This window comes from Syngnathus floridae, chromosome 16 (assembly GCF_059516105.1).
Source record: "Syngnathus floridae isolate MCC-2025c chromosome 16, RoL_Sflo_1.0, whole genome shotgun sequence".
Classification (NCBI taxonomy): Eukaryota; Metazoa; Chordata; class Actinopteri; order Syngnathiformes; family Syngnathidae; genus Syngnathus; species Syngnathus floridae.
In genome coordinates this window covers 3322532-3338457 of record NC_142428.1, presented here as the reverse complement: position 1 = coordinate 3338457, position 15926 = coordinate 3322532, and the positions used below count along the sequence as shown (strand labels likewise).

The window sequence follows — 15926 nt, the reverse complement described above, 5'->3', positions numbered from 1 at the left end:
TGTACGATCAAAGTTGTCTAAAAGCCCAGCTGGGATTCAACAGAGCGTTCAACCATGTGATGCTTTTAGGTTCAACACACGCGCTCGTGTACAATCCTATCTCACACAAAAAAAAACACACGCACACACTATTTGATTCCAACTGACTTGAATGTTCGTGTATAGACACCATGAAGCCCGTTTTAGTTAGAAAAATCGAATTTGTTTGGCATTTCCAAGATACGTAGACCCACCAAAAAGTCTCCAGGAGATTTGCTCAGATTGCCATCAATTGTAAATAATGTACACGAAATTATGATAACTACGGTAGTTTACATTAATCTAAAAATGTTATCTAAAAAAGATAAAATAAGTTGTGAGGAGTGTCACATGGGCTAAATGTGAGGAGTGTCACATGGTTTAAACTAGCTAAAACATTATCTGGTTATGTTAAAAATGGAAAATTTGCAACGTTTCCTGTGTCACGAACTTGAAGCCACCGTATCGAGCCACTTCTCGAGGCTATGAGTCCTTCGCCACGCTTTCATGTTTGCGAGCGTGCTCCGTATTCTCAAGCTTGCATATATTCTAATGTTTCTTTTTCCCGTATCTTTCCCTTAACCGCTTTCCGACCATGATTAAAAATGGATGGGAAGTTTGTAAGGCGCGAGGCAATTCACTCTGCCAGTCAAGCGAGGAGCTGCCGCGATGAATGAGCGTGTTGTTTTTTTTCGGGAAAGTGAAGATGGCGGGACGAGGAGGAGGGAAGTGGATGCACGGGGTTAACGCCGGGTTAAAGCCGGCTGCCTTGTCGGGCCAAGCAGAGTTCAGCGGCACGGAGGTTGGGGGGGGGGGGGAATCGCAGGTAGACGAGAAGTGAAATGGAGTGTCATCATCGCCTTTTTCATGGTGGCAATTTATGGGAGACTGGCTGGCTTCCACTTTGCTGTCTGCTATCGAGTCTTTGGGGATAGACACGGAAGTGAGAGATGCTTCCTCCTCACTGTGACTGTCACTCACTTGCTTTATTTACCTGGCGGTGGAATTCATCATTCGCTCACAATTGAACGAGATCCAGCAGACATGTTTACAATCAGCCAATGTTGGCACAAGGAGATCGTCGAAGTAGGAGTTTTAAATTTAAACACCATTCATTGGTGGAGCTAGAGGGGGGGCCGTGAGGGCACTGGCCTCCCTCGGTAATCTATGATTGATAGTATAAATTAGCAAAAAGTTAACGATCATTTATTTTGTAGAGAGAGCCTAAGAAAACAATTGTTGGAAACCAAAATAAAAGTGAAAGAATTTATATTGGTTCTGTCACTTTATCCTCAAATAGATAATTGTAAAGACTCGCAGGCGTACACGTTTGGCAGGGCGGTCAATAATTGATACCAGCAATATGCTATCGCTGCCTCCGACTTTTTCATATCGAGTAAACAATTGGTAAAAGTTTCAAGGCTTGTTTTAAAAAGAACTTTTCTCTAGTGTCTGTGCTGCGGGCCACAAATCAATGGGATGGGGAAAAAAACCCTCAAACCAAAGCGGGCTCATGAATGAAACAACAAGTGCGATTGATATTTCATTAATGCTGCTGAAAGAAGCAAAAATAAAGCACACAAAGGGTCTTTAGATGATGGCTCCATGCTTGTGCTCTGAATGCATTCGTGTCAACCATCTCAACCGCTGCCAGATGAAACGATGCCATTGTGTCGTATTCACAAGGCAAACGCTGGCAACCAATCAAGGGGAATAGGCGAGAAGCGTACACGCGCTCGGACACACGCGCGCATATACATCCTCGATGTAAACACGGGATTTAGCGGAAACCGCTTGGATCTCTTTCCAGGAAATTTGTTCTTGTTGTATTGTGTACACCGGGCAAAATGTCCACACCGTATACGGGAAACACACAACTCGAACAAACACCCAACAACTGTTATTTGTGTTTGGATACTAGACAACATACAATATGACAAAAGTCAAGTAAAAATCAGACATAAAATTTTGCACCAAAAACAGTAAGCACTGTAAAACACAGAATAAAAATCAATTTTTAGAAGGGTCCTAAAAATAGGGAGTGAGGACTACAAAGGGTACCATTTTTGTTTTAGGGGGGTCGAATGTAAGCCATTTTCCCCAAATACTTATAAACCCATAAAACATTATATAATATGGTACAAGCGTGTAAATCCAAACGATTGCCGCCGGCTTCCTGTTCTTTGAGGTACTCCTGAGTTACTCACTAATCGCACACAAAGTGCCGTATACCAGGGTCATTCATTCCCAGCCGTACAGCAAACGCTCCCTATCCATCTTTTATTCAGCGTGCATGTTAAAGACACAAAATGGCTGCATGTTTGCAACTCATACGTCTTGATTTGGCTTTTGAGGAACTAGCCGGGCAGACAAATGAGGCGCACGTCGGGCGTGACCTCGCGGAGGTGCCGCCACTGTCTGTTAGAAGCTCTCCAGGGAGCCATGCTGAGAAATAGCTGGGGTAGGGAGACAGGCTGACCTGTGCGTGTTATTAGGAATGAGGATGTTATTGTAAGAAAAAGATAAAGAGAGGAAGAACTGGCGGCAGTCCAGAGGGCACGCTTTAACCCGGACATGCTGCTCGTTTGCAAACACGCGTCGTATGTTCCGGGTCAGCTTTGGCCAAGATTAGACTTTGTCGAGATCAAATCGGGACCAAGATGTACGGAGAAAGTATACGAAGTATATTTCTTTAATGTCTGACGATACGACGAGAGTAAATGCATCGGAGCTCTAGGCGGCCTCTGGAGTTTCATTTAAAGCAGCGATACGTCGTAATTGTACCTTGAAATGACAGATCGCAAAATCATCGGGGCACAGAGGCGGTTTCGAAAAAGAAGAACAGAACATCTTTGTCATTGCCATGGCGACCACGCATTGCCTGCTTTACGGTCAAAAAAATTCTATCGCTGGACAATCCTAAAATAAACTAAAATGGACGTTTGTATGTGACTGAGCACTGTTTTCTGATACGTATATAAAACGAGCTGTTACACAACTTTTGCATGAGTAAGTGAAGGAGGAAAAGGAGGAGATGAATCAGCGGCACATGTAATTGCCAGAATATTCCATCAGCGCCGCGCCTAAAAATAGTCATGATGAAAGAAAATGCCGTGAATAATTTTTTTGACAGCACCCAAAAATGGGGAGGGGAGGGGCGAGGGAGCGGACATAGCTGCCGCTGACTTGCCGCGGTCACTACATCACGCACGTCATCGTCAATTATATTAAAACGGCGCCGGGCCTCACCAGGCGGACTGTAATTGTCTTTACAAGGTCAGAGCGTGAGCTTATATCTATTTTTTAATTTCAAGACATTCGCCCATTTTCTCCGCTAAAACGATTGTGCAAAGGCAGGCTCGCCCTCAGGGGGGGCCCGCATTTCTTTCATGCTCTTAAGTACAACGGAAAGAAGTGCCAGGAAAAAAAAAGGAGGAGAATGGAATGGGAAGGCTGCCAGTGATGCCGAGTGACACGATGACTCCGTAAGGCTGCTCGATGACGACATGAAGAATGAGTGATAATGACCAATGGCAGAATCAGCATCGACTGATACAGAAAAGGTTGAAGGACTACTGATGAGGAAGGTGCGCCCGAATCCCCCCCTGCTGCGTGACGAGAGCCGGGTTGCAATCCCACCCGCCAGACTTCTTCCCCCCCGCCCGTCCGTTGCCATGGCAAAGCGGCACTTATTCTCATTCCGCCGGCGACGAGCTCAACGTGTACCCGGTAAACACGGCGAAACGCTTCTCGCACGTGCGCATGAATCCTTCAAGGGGGCGGATTTGCAAGTGGCGCCGTACGTGTTAACACAAACGCGAAGACAAATGCGATGTTTGCCGTGCGCAAGCATAGGCGAGCCTTTCGGGCGCTTTTACGAGGCCGCTGACTTGAATGCAGATTGCTGCATCAACCATCTGCCAGCTGACTCATTTGCACGACCACGGTATGGAAGTCAAAAGTCTAATGGAGGGATGAAGTAGCAAACTTTCACGCAAAGTAACTCCGATGCCCCTCTTGAGCAGTCACAGGAGTTATTTCCAGTTTCATTCGAGCCTTAGTTAAAATAACAATAGTAAAAAAAAAACTATTTGCACAGCCATTTGTGTCGGATAATGTTTGCTAATAAATAGCTAATGCACCTCGGTGCTGGTTTGCTGTTTGCCTACTGAAATGGATATTGTTAAAAATCAACAAAGCGGCCGGATGCGCCCGTGTGTTCGACAGATAGACGCACGCCAGTTCACTCAAATTGGATGCTGCGTAAATGAGGACTCAACAGTAAACGTTACCCCCCCCGCGCCATGATGCTACCTAAATAATTCCTGGTGACCTCCAGACGTGGGCAGGTTCCTGCACACACACACATGCCTCATTATGTTTTGGTCAATACATTGATTAGGTAAAGGAAGAAAACACACACTCATGCGTGACAATTTTGTAAGCGCTAACCGCCGCTGAGCTTTTATTGGACTGTAATCATTTGTCGGATGCAGGAGGCCAACACTGACAACGGCTTTACGTCACTGAAAGGTGAACGAGCTAATACCGCAATGTGCCGCTAAAGTCCTGTCTAAACTGGTAAATAGTAATTTCTTGGAAGTGATCCATCACGACTGAGAGTTTTGTTAGCAGCTAAGTTTAGCCTGGGTTGTCAGTGGAATTTATGGAGAGTCTTTGCTACTTCTGGTGATCTTTGGAAATGGATGGACAGGGTCTGTTTTTTAGAAAATAAATAAATAAATAAAATTGGAATGAGGCTGTAACGTGAAAAAACTGTTCAACATTGGGTTGCCTCGTAATCACAAACATACAATTGTGACTTGTGCTGCTATGATAACCTTGGGTAATGAGCCACATGCTGCTTCACACACACAAACCAAAGAGCACTCAGAGCCCGTTGAGGACCATTGCTAAACAGGAAGCCATCTAATCACTGAGGCAATCTGAACCTGGACACACACACACACCCCACGCACACACACACACACACAAAGGGAGGAAGCGAAGCAGAATGGTGTCGAGCGACATGTGATGAGATAAAGAATCGGTCGTTCTTTTCATCGGCCTCGCTCAAAGGCGAACGGGATGAGGATGGTGGGAGCGGGTGTGGGAGGGGGGTTGGTGTCATGGATGACAGGAAGGGGTGAGGAGGCCAGATGGAGACATAGCTGCAGGGAAAGGACGAAAAAGGACAAGAAGGTGCTGGATGGTATGTCAAGGACAAAACGGGAGAGGAGAATGAAGCCATGTAATTGGGTACCGTCTCGTTTCAACACAATTTGTACAACTGCCGTTGTTAGTGAGGGCCACTTCCAAATTCCAGGATCGCATCAGCGTGCGGAAATTCTCCTCACAGGTATGAAAAAAAAAAATAGTTTCATTCACTGTTTGACCGTCATCATGTCTCTGTGTTGGGATGATGAGTCAAGGTCAAAATGAAAACTGAGACTTAAGCGACGTAATCCTATCAGGAGTCCATTTTTAATTAACTGGCTTTCATATAAACTCTCGGTCCTTTTTTCTCAGACATTTTTTCCCATCGCATATCTTCTGCCGTCTTTCCCATGCTTCAGCTATTTAAAAAAAAAAAAATGAATGGCTTGTTTCACTCTTATCGGCCTATATGAAAGCTGCGGTGGCGGACGAGGGGGGGGGGGGTAAACATCAGCCAATTGTGCGTGTGAACTTGAACGGGCATCCCGCCTTTGACCCCAAAGTACCAAACAACATCGGCAGTCATCAAAGTTTAGAATGGCTCTTTTGCTGGGAGGACGTTTTTGGCCCTCCTTCAAAGTGAAACTGCAAATCTATTTTAAAAGAGGCCGAACGGACTGTTTAGTCTGTGACGGAAGTGAAACGAGGCCCTACGATGATAAGAGTAGCGTGCGTGTCGGCGTTTCGCCGCGTTGGGGGATATGTTCTGAAGCTCATTAGTTGATGAGGCGATGAGGGTTTTTTTTTCTGGGCTGTCTTTAATTCGCTCGACTGGAAAAAGAAAAAAAAAAGGAAAAGGAAAAGTAATTAATCGCCAACTTCCAGGACCTCTCGGGGGCAGTCCCCTCCAAACAACCGGGAAGCTTTTATTGTGGAAAATCTCTCCACCGGCTAAACGTCTCAAGGATTAAATGTGGGACCAAAATAATCGGAACGGAGTAAGCCTTCACGTTTTTCTCTGTCTTCACTAAAACTGCAAGACCAGTTTGACATCCATCCATCCCGCTAGCAAGCTAGCTAGCTATTCTCTCAGTGTAGAATCATGTGAAAACCGTTCAACGATTTTAATGACGACCTTGCAAAAGCTTTTACAAGAGTACGTTCTGACAGAGCAATGAAACAGCGGGACGTCAGAAAGGATGTCGTCATTACAGTTCGAGCAGATAATGGCCGATAACGTCCTGTGAAATCTAGCCCGCTTCGTTATCGCTTCACTTCCCGTCGTATCGCTTTACTCTCACACAGCTCTTCAAGTTACACGCTTGAGAAGGATAGCTCGACACACTACACGGGCTTCAGCCCATGTGTGCGAACACCTTCAAGCTTTCGAATATAATGATGATGTCCATGATAGGTGGTTACTCTTCCAAGTGTATTTGCGATGACACTTTAGCGGAGTCAATTCTAGCCGAACCATTTTAAGAGGCCCAAAAAACAAAATGAGGTAGAAAGCAACTATATATAAAAACCTGGTACTGAAAAAAATAAATTCTGCCTCAGGTGTCTCATACCCAGACATGGAAAAAGTTCAGACACTCGACAAAAGATCTCGCACATTTGTAAAGCGGTGTACGCGTCGTGCATAAACATGCGCCGGTTATCCCGTTTCCCCGGATACGCTTCCAGGTTTGTAGCGCTCTATTAGAGATCAATGCAATCTCTGCTCCTAATTCCTTCCATCAAGACGGCTCTGATCCTTATCTGCTGTGTGGAGGATGTAGTCAAAGCCGCTTCATCCCACCCGCATGCAAGCGGCGAACACAAGCCGCACCTGCACGCCAAGGCCGACTCGCCACATCGTGAGAATGCTCGCTGCATAACGATGATATAAAATATCAAAGAAGAAAAATACATGTTTGCGAATTGTTGCTCATTTCCTCCATTTTCAAACAATAATTGAGCTTTTAGAAGCTCAACTCGGCTTGTCTTTAAAATTACACCGCTGTGACTCGTCGATAACCCGAGCTACAAAAAAAAGGAAAATTATGAACGTTTTAAGCCGCTTTGTAATTAGCCAACTCTTTGGCTTCGTTCTCGGAAGTTTCCGAGTCCCCCGCTGCTGAACCCAGATGAACTCGGACGATGGCTTGCTTTCATGCCTGCGTCTCGTCTCAGCGTCCACATAAAAAAAATCTTCGCAATGACGTCGCTGGAGGATCTTTGTGGTTGATTACCGGCTAATCCCTATTATTAAGGATTTAAACATTATCCGTGTTATTCAGCAGGTTAATTGCTCAGAGTGGAGAATATGAAGTAAGATAGGGAAGACTCAACAGGACTATTAAGAAGAAAAGATACAATATACTTTATTTCACAGCAATTTACTTTTAACAAGTGTGCATTAATTGACATAAATTAAAACCAATCAGCAGCTCGTGGCCGGATTGCTTCAAACTATTCGCTCCGGTTGTCTCCTTTTAATTTCAGGTCTTGCTAACGTAATTAATAATGTATGGATGTTTTGAATTAGAATCCGTTCCGGGTCTCGCTGTATTGTAAACGGTATTGATCTTCCCTTAATAAACTTTTTTATTGATGTTTGTTTTGCATGCGAGGCAAATCTGAGAATTCCATTCATGCTCAAGTCATTAGAAAAGAATAAACAGCCGGTAGCGTGTTTGCATTAGGGACATTCCTTTCCCGAATGTATTTTATATTTAATACAGAGCAGCTGCAAGATTGATACGGTTTCGTCAATGTGTCCCACTTTGTGCCATCGTGCTGTTTTGTTATCAAACAGCCGAGTGGGTTTGACTTTTCTTGCCAAATTTTTTTTTTCGTCGGCACCCGGGGCAGGTATGATGGAGTGCTTAAAAATTCGGAGTAGTTACGAGCAAACAAAGCGTAATTATGTTTGACGGAGGAGGAAAATTTCTCGTTTTTGTATCCTCAACTATATTTGAAATTCTCGACCATTAAGTGGTTTGCGGAATCCAATTAGACCAAATTGTCGCCATTATATTAGCATTCGAATGCTAACGTCCAGCGGGTATTTTTGAAATTCTGACTGACCGAGTAAGAAGAGCAACAACATATCGAGGCAAACATGTTTTCGGAAATCGGGAGGCAGGCGAATCCTTAAAAGATCCGCTGGGCGATACTGAAAGATTAGCGCTAGCGAAATGGCACTTTCGGACAACATGCTAATGTCACACGCGGCAAATCAAACAAGTGCCACCACAGCAGCCAAGAAGGAATGGATGGAAAATTCTGGATAGCAAGCAGGCGGGAACAGATGGCAACCTCAGGGCTAAATACACCCTAAAGACCTTTTTGGATGTGGGGGGGATTATTTGTGTGTGTGTGCGTGCTCATACGGCAAAACTGTGAAATGATCAAGTGCAATTTTGCTGCAATTAAAGAAAATCACGTGGAAAAATTCAAAATACGTCAGGCCGCACAATCAACCAAACAAGCCGCCCGCTCATCCAAACAAACTGACGAAAAATGCCGTTTCTTAATTTAATCAATGAGCACACCGGCATCGTATTTATCCGTTCTTACAGATGCTGCTCTCCGCTTTTACGTTTATCCGCATGTCGGGGCTGTACTGAACATCCTCCGTCTCAAAGGAATCCTCCTGATCCTATTTACGGGAGAAGCGAAGTCAAACTTTTATCAGGTGCGAGCAGGATCGGCCGCTTCGAGACCGAGTGAGCCGCCGGCCATGTTTTCATTTATTTATTTTTTTTAAAATGCATTTGGATGAGGTTTGTCTAAGCAGCCCGACTAAATAAATATGTGACATCAGCAGCCTAGAGAGACGCTTGACAGAATACAAATGTGGCAGACAAAAATAACCCCGAAATCTTGTGACTGCTGCTAAAATAGGAGCGCAGCCTCGCCATTAAATTGTTTACAAAGGCTCATTTGAACATGAGGTGTGCGAGGTCACATGATAATCACCTCACCCTCACGCCCTTGATCTCCCGTCGCCCCCCCCCCAACCCGCAAATGACCTTTGCTGCTGACAGAAGTACAGATGAGCCCACTTGGGTTCCTTCGCATCACAAAATGTCTAAATGACAAACGAGGGGATTAAAATTTGTGAATTTGTGTAAATTATTTACGCTCCTGATGATTTATTGTACATTTATCGGCTCAATAATCATGAGTGAAAGGTGCCCTCTGTTATTAGATTGTCAAATCGATATCAACCGACATCTCATTTTCCGCTTCTGTCCACTTTTCCTTTCGCCCCCCCTCCCCTCCAAGACTTCATTAGCACTTTAGGGGGGGGGGGACACACTTTTAACCCACCAGGATTGACAAGAAAGGACAGCGGCGGCGAGTCCGTATTTACATTCCAGTCAATAGGCGATTCACTCGTGTGTTTGAGTGACCTTGTAAAGTCGGTAATCCCCGCTTCACAATGAATAAATACATAAACAATGACACTCGCCACTCCAAAGCGACTCAAAGGCGAGGGGGGGGGGGGGGTCGTCGGGGTGAATCAGATTTTACGGCAATTTGATGATACGTAATTGCATTTTTTGGGCGGCGGTTCTACCTTTGGACTGGTTTCACTGCCCCCTACCTTGGACCTGCCAAATTCCAAGCCGCATCATTGACTTTTGATTTATGTTTTAGATGTTTCAGAGAATTGTTTCGCACCAACCTCAGGCATCTGTGCTCAGCTTTTATTATACATGTGTCTCCCAAATTGGAATAATAAAGCACCCACTGCTATGACTGTGAAAATAAGTGTACATAGAGAAGGTGCTATTCCTATTTCTGGTGCAGAGAGCAGCTGGGTGAGCCCAGCAGGACGCGGCGGAAGATGCATTAGCAAGCACGGGGAGCGAGCGAGAGGCACTTTTTCTTTTCCCTGACTTGGTGTTTCCGCGCTCGCTGACTGTGCCCGCCAGCCGAGTAAGTGCACAGGTAAGCGTCCGTCTTATTGCTGCGGACCGTGATGGAAGAGGTTCCAGATCGACTCGGGCGTGCCGCTCATTGATTGGCTTTTCCCCGTCGTGGCTTCGCACTCTCAGCTTTAAGTTCAGCACTAAAACTTGCCCGGGTTATTGCGACGCTGTCGGGACCTTTAACCGAGGTTAAATGTCATCTGGAAAAATATAGATATTTACATTTTTACCTAAAGTGTACCTAATGTTGTGTCCGGTTCGTGCTTCCTTCGCTTGCTCCGAGTGACGCAGCAGCGCCCGCGTGAATGATGACTCGGTTTATATGGATTTGATTGCAGCCCGAAAAGCAGGCTACCTTCTCAGGCTGCCAGCTAGCATCAACATTTTACTCCCTCTGCCTCTTCTGAACTCATCCATTCCCCCCATCTCTGTCTCGTTAATTATTCCCCCATTCCCAATCCCAGCAAATGTACTTATTTGTTTTGTTTCTCCCCCGCCTCCATGTCCTCAGTCTGATTTCCCAGGAAACCGAGCAGCAGCTGTGGACTTGATCCCAACTTTCCGCATCTCCATCTAAACACGCACACATGAACCCGATTATTCCACGTGGCCTACCTGGGAATGATGTGGAGATGTATTTATTTGTTTAAAAGGGAACTTCCGGTTCTTGTGTGTGTGGCGCGACAGACGTTTATGAAACCAAATTAATTATCTGCCAGTTCCCACGGGACAGCAGAGAAAAAAACAAAACACAAACGCCTCGTCGCAGATTTGTACGGGAGATTGGAACATTGGTCCCATGTGACACACTGTCTTCATCTGTGCATGTGTGTGTGTGTCACATGGTAGTATCCCACAGCAGGTCAATTTTGAGTTTTCTGCTGCAACGGTGTTGTCAGGACATTATGTCACAATTAATGTTTTTATTTTTGCCGTAAAATCTGGTTTGTTATTTGCCGCGCTTCACTGGAAAGGAAAAAAGCAATTTGTGTCGTGAATAAGTCGAGCACATGAAATTTTCAAAGCCTCCATCAGACTGACTTGTGATATTTAAGGGTATTTATGACATTTAATTCAAATTAAATATGATTAAATATTTGTAAAAAATTTGAAAAAATATATATTTCTTGAATTTTCAAAGCCGCCATCAGACTGACTTGTGACATTTAAGGATATATTATTGAATTTTATTATGACATTTAATTCAAATTAAATATGATTAAATATTTGTAAAAAAAATAGAAAAAATATACATATATTTCTTGAATTTTTGTTTTTAAATTTGGGATCATGCTATGAGAGTGCGGACCGCTAACAATTGCTCCCAACTGTAAACAGAGGCCAGCGCAAATTGCACATCCGTGTTTTCCAAAATAGAAAGAACACACGGTTCAGAAACACAAACAAACAAGGTAAGAAGAAAAAAAAAAAAGAAAAAGCAGAGCAAAGCCCAACGGTGAAGCTGCTGATCCGTTTACTATTTGCCTGTCACTTTTAAATGTCACTGTGCTATTTTGGACTACTGCACAAAAAAAAAAAGCCAGCGTACCAACTAGCAACGACACAAAAAGTTTTAGCCTCAGGTCCACTTTTCGCTACATTTCCATGTTTCATGCTACTTTTCAGTTCAAATAAGGAATAAGGTCGACTTAAACGGTTAACGGAAGGATGTGTCAGCTCATTCCCGGAAAACAAATTTCTATCGGTTTGACAATCTCGTCAGCCATCATCCACTCCTCCCACTGCTCCACAAATAGTCCAGCATCCCGTTCGGTGGCGTCTCAACACCATTCGCGAGGTTAACTACAAAGACGGTCGACGCCGGGCCGTTCCTGGAAGGTGGGCGGCTGCGAGGGGGGGGGCGAGTGGGTTCCAGTGATTCATGCGAGCCGGTCCCGCTTTCCAGGATAAGTCTACAGATGTCAAGAGCATCTCTCGACGGGGAGTTCAAAAAGTTATCGATTTGGAAATGCTAACTCGGAGGAGGCTCTCGCTTACCTGCTCCAACTCATTGCCCCCCCCTCACTTATTTTTATTGAGTGGCATATCAAAGATCTTGACTCTTTCTCAAGCTCTCAAAGTTTTCGTCTTGACTAAGCCATTCAAGTTTCAGTTAAAAAAACTAAACATGGCCTTGATAAAATCCCCAACCTTGTTCATCATCGGGTGTTTCCTCACCCTCTGATGCCATTTTTTTTTTTTTTTTGTACTTGGTCCCCTTTTCAAGGTCTTTCATTCAGTGTGTGAGATAACAAATAGTCCAGTCAAGTGGAGGGGGGGGGGGGGGTTGGGGGGGCTGCCAGGATCACAGTTTATGGACACGCAAGCTCAGCCTGTGAGAGAAAGGTAATTTCACGCTCGGCAGGACCGACTCCACTTCCAACGTTGTCGCCGTGATTAATTAGGCTTTTTAACAGGAACAAACCTGCAGCCAGGTGAAGATGTTAATTTTCTCACCATTATGCAGCAAATAGAGTCACGGGGTTGTTTAACACACACGCGCACACACACACGGCTAGTTTGAATGTATCTGTGATTGAGCACGGCGGTTGACAAAGAAGACTGCAAAATATTCAAAGTTATTATATGAAAAGATTCAAGGTGAATTCGAGGGGAAAAAAAATCCGTGACTGGAGGAAATGATCATGTGATCAAGTGGTGGCATCAAAGGCTGTGCTTTTTCTTTGGCTTTTGTCAAATTAAAAAAAAGAGAAGAAGCAAAAAAAGAACATCCAGTTCATGGAAAAGTTTGTGAAGTAAAGCAATAAAAAGGTTGTGTATTACCGTGGAAAGTAAAATGAGAGCGGTACAGGGGCGGAAGGAAGAGGACGGGGGCTGGGGGTTGAGGGTCGACGTTTTATTAGAAAGCTGCTAAACTGATGCCACACACACACACACACACACGTACACAACAACTTGACTCATCCACTCACAACGGTTACATAACATCAAACTATAACTGTCTGGCTTTGTGGATTCTGTATGAAACGGAAATGGACTTCACGGTATAGCGTGATGGATTCTTCGGATACGTTTTCCGTTTTATTTATTGTACTGCAACAATACCACAGCTAGTAACTAGTCCTCACCTTAGTAGCGTCATCGATTTAAATGACTGAGCAGATAAATGGCTTCTGTGGGTCACCTTTTATTCAATAAGAAGATAAAAACTTACTTTTGCTCATCTTGGAGCAGCCTTGATTTTTTTTTATGCATTCAACTGACTATGCACTTATCGGATTTTTCTTAGTTTGAGGTTCTACTGTAGTTTCTTGAATTTAGGCTTGTTGCAAAACTTGATTTTAGTATATTTCCTTAACGAATGTTTATTTTCAGTGTTAGTTTTGGTTACGGGGTAAATTTCATTATCTGTAAGAACTTTGGTTCAAGATAGCTTGCTAGAAAGTGAGGTCGTTAAATAGCTAGCTAGCTCACGATGCCGCGCTGTGATTGGTCAGTACAACTAACAAACTCCCATTAATTCCATATTTCATTCTGGAATAATCCAGCGTACGTTCAAGTGTCATTTTTCCATAAGGACCCAGTTCTAAATGAGCTGGGGGTGGCGGCATCCTCACGGGGGCTCCCAGGCTTTCTCCCTCGGAACTCTCTACAAAGGTAATCAGACGCAAAACACATCTTCCTTATCTGCGGCCCGCTCCTAACAAGCACATAATTGCTAATATCTTTGCCGAGCCGGAGAAGGAACACCCCGGAGACGAGCTATGTATATACAGCCTGATGGAGAGATAAGAGTGCGTTGCTATAGAAACTAAGATTTTTTCTTAGTGTGCTTGCATGTGCAACACACACGCACATGCACAAACACAACCCGCGGGGAAACTACTTGAAAAGTTTGTTTGCTTTTCTTTTTCTGCAGTCAAGATGAATTGTTTTGAGTACAGGAAATAATCGGGGTAAAAGCTGCTTGTTTATATTTTTAGGGAGGCGTTTTAACAACCACCTTTTGAGGATTCTATTTTTTTTTGAACGGCTCCATTTGAATCTTGTGAGCTAAAATAGGTCGTTCAGATGAATATTGTGGACTGAATTTACTTTTGCTTCTTAGTTTATGTTGAACACTTGCATATAGTCGACAAAGTAGAAATGGAGAAAAAAGAAAAAAACTTTTCTCATTCAGGTGCTTCTTTCTCATGTGAGTTATTGGCACCGCAGCACCCCCTAGCGTCAGGGAGGTCTATCGATGCTCAGAGCTAAAATCTCGATAGGGTATCCTCTTATTAGTATTATCTGTTATCTGAGTTTTATTTTTTGATGACGACCTATTAATTAACACCTGCCAAGTTGCACGGAAAATAACAAATTTGTCCACGCATGTGTGTCGTCCCCATGGCGACTGGCTCACCTTGCTGTCAGCTTGAGCACGGCGCCAAGATGGGAGAAGCAGGAGGAGCGTATATGTGCATGGATAATGTAATTCCACTTCACCAGATGGCCCAGCTTTTCTGCAGAAGAAAAAAAAAAATCCAACATTTATTATTTTTTGGCGTTTATCCGCTCCCTCATCCCTCCTAATTCCTGCACTCTCGCTTCTTTTCTTCTGCATCATTCTTCAAAAAAAAAAAAAGAATTCCCTCATGTTTAACTTGGCTAGGCGTTTTTCATCAGAGGAGGCTTCCCAGCCCTTCTTCCTTTCCCGAGCCGACATGTGATCTTAAGCGACCGCTCATTATCATCGATCAATGGCTCGCCTTCCGACACAGCATTTCAGCACTTCTGTTGTGCAACGATGATGCGATCCCACACGCACGCACACACCGAGACCTCGAGATCCCACTTGGCTTTTATCTGTGCGCCATCTGGATCAATCACATAGACTTTATGTCCGATTTAAGACTGACATGTTTCCTGCTCTCTGCTGTAAATAAGAAGTGAGAGGGCCATGGTTAGTGTGACCCTACATAAGGTTCGAACCTCAGCAAGTTGGCTTTGAAATGGTAAATAGACACTGTCGCAAAGTACACACACACTGGAGGTGGCAATTTTACTTGTGACCTTTGACCTTTGAGTGCACACCTTTTAGTGCAGTAGATAGACCTGGCCAGTAGGGGGCCCACAAACTGAAAATACTAAACTATGGTCAGAAATGAACTAGAAAAACAAATAAACCAAGGTTTAATTTTTTATACTGATTTGATTTTTTTTGTTAAATGCAATTAGCTTTTTTTGTAGCATCGCTTCATTGATCTGTACAAAATTGGCCACAGTATAGCTCATCACCAAATTTGGCCATGCTGACAGCACTCTTATTAATAGAGACCCTGCGAATAATTTCTTAGCTGGGAAGCATTTTTGGCAGAATGCTACAAAGCAATTGCCAAGGAATGCATTTCCCATTTCCCAAGAAACTTTTAACATCTTTGGAATTTTGGGTTGTTCTCATAGAAAACACTTTTTCAAGAATTTTATTTTGCTTTTCTAATCGACATTAGATTCTTCAGAGGCCGGCAATTCATGCTACGTCGTTAGCTCGTTAGCCGCTCAGGTTATGCTGGTTAAAACCCATTTCCCGTCTTTTGGTTGTGTTTTCCCCGCCCGCATATGAAAGATGTTATTCCAGTCCCTTCAGTGACTCTCGGCTTATTAGAACAACACATCACATCTGGAGGCGTCAGCAAAAGGGGTCAGCAGTATGAGCTTTGCACAATAGGGCCAATAAAGAATAAGCTGATTTATTGCTGGAAATACACCATTGCAGTCCTGTAGAGCTCCGCCTCTTTTTTCACACCTCGCTCTCCTTTTTGTTGACTACTTCACAACACAATGTGGTGTTTCCCTCCTGACCTGTGTGAGAATTATTTTTCT

At 44.0% G+C, this 15926-nt stretch overlaps 1 protein-coding gene across 2 annotated transcripts in view; it reads right to left on the bottom strand.

Annotated features, from left to right (window-relative positions):
• The window catches only part of uggt1 (UDP-glucose glycoprotein glucosyltransferase 1), an 80111-nt gene that overhangs the window by 17346 nt on the left and 46839 nt on the right, over window positions 1-15926 (bottom strand). For both annotated transcript variants that reach the window (XM_088399891.1, XM_088399892.1), the window contains exon 6: window positions 14467-14566. The gene's annotated coding sequence lies outside the window, so the exon portion shown is untranslated. The remainder of the gene's footprint in view (window positions 1-14466; window positions 14567-15926) is intronic.